This window comes from Octopus bimaculoides, chromosome 1 (assembly GCF_001194135.2).
Source record: "Octopus bimaculoides isolate UCB-OBI-ISO-001 chromosome 1, ASM119413v2, whole genome shotgun sequence".
Taxonomy (NCBI): Eukaryota; Metazoa; Mollusca; class Cephalopoda; order Octopoda; family Octopodidae; genus Octopus; species Octopus bimaculoides.
In genome coordinates this window covers 112,713,518-112,715,036 of record NC_068981.1, presented here as the reverse complement: position 1 = coordinate 112,715,036, position 1,519 = coordinate 112,713,518, and the positions used below count along the sequence as shown (strand labels likewise).

Sequence of the window (1,519 nt, the reverse complement as noted above, 5' to 3'; positions counted from 1 at the left end):
CATGTTTCTGAGTCTTTGCTCGTCATCAGCCTGAAGTAGCATGACCAGCTACTTACCACACAGCCACTCCTGCACCTACCATATATATAAATTCCTTCTCTTGCACCTCTTCTAGCCTCAAATACTGTATTAGATACAACCTCTGTGGTAAACTATATGTAGGTCAGAAGGGCCGACCGGTTCACCAAACATCTAAGGGATGTTTGGCAATTTTCAAACACCCCTGTCGCTTCCGCTTGGCCAACCACTCCCCCTCTAACATCTCCGTCTTTGGCATCACTCTGCACCACAGATCCACACACTCATGATTCCACCTGGAACAGCAGTATATCTTTAATCTACGAACAACTATCCTCTTCAAACTAAACACAACCCCCTCCTCCTATTGATTGCCTCTACACCTCATCTAATTAAGCAACCTTATTTCATTTTTTGCTTGTAATTTCAATATTTTATATTACATTAACTTCTTCTTTATCTCCTTTCAACCTTATTTTTTATAATTTGTTTTATTTCTAAATACACACACACACATACGTACATATCCACACACAAAAAACACACGCACCCGTGTACACACATGAACGCACATGTACCTCCCACACACATACATGCACATATACACACACATACTTCCACACAAACACACACACCCATACATACACACACACATGCAAACGCACACACACATATACCTAATCCACAACCCCACGCACACAGACACACATACCTATATACACACACAACCACATATAATACTCAAGTACATGCGCATACACACAACAAAAAATACACACATAACCCAACACATTTCCACATGCACACACATACATGCACAAACACACATACATGCACACACGCACATACATGCACACACACACATATACACACATACATACACACACTAGCATATGTATGCACATATACCTCCAATACACACAATACACATAGACACGCACACAATTACACACACATGGGCACAAACACACGCACATAAATGCACGCACATACTCACAGGTACGCACATACTCGCTTACACAAACCCCACACACGCATACACAAATTCACATACATGCACACACATATACGCATACACATATAGACACAAACACACTCACATATCTAATACTCACCATCCCATGCATACATGTATACACGCACACATACACACAACTATACACACATGCATACAAAAAAACGCACCTATACCCCCTACACAACCCCTCGTTCACACACACATGCACAAACACACACATGCACACACACATGCATACACATACATGCAAATGAATCCACGCAGCACACATACACACACACAATTATACATTCATGTATACACACATGCACATACAAGCACACACACACACACACACCTGCTATCATTACACACACACACACACACACAACACATACCTCCCTCTCTTGCACTCTCCTGTCTTTGAAAAGAACTTTTTCTTCACCCTTTCCCTTCCGGTCATTTCAATATGTGACCACGTGTGTATCGTTGGTGATTTTCTTT

At 41.5% G+C, this 1,519-nt stretch overlaps 1 protein-coding gene across 1 annotated transcript in view; it reads right to left on the bottom strand.

Annotated features, from left to right (window-relative positions):
* Positions 1-1,519, bottom strand: part of LOC106880570 (dynein beta chain, ciliary) — a 76,712-nt gene that overhangs the window by 372 nt on the left and 74,821 nt on the right. The gene's annotated exons all lie outside the window — the stretch shown is intronic.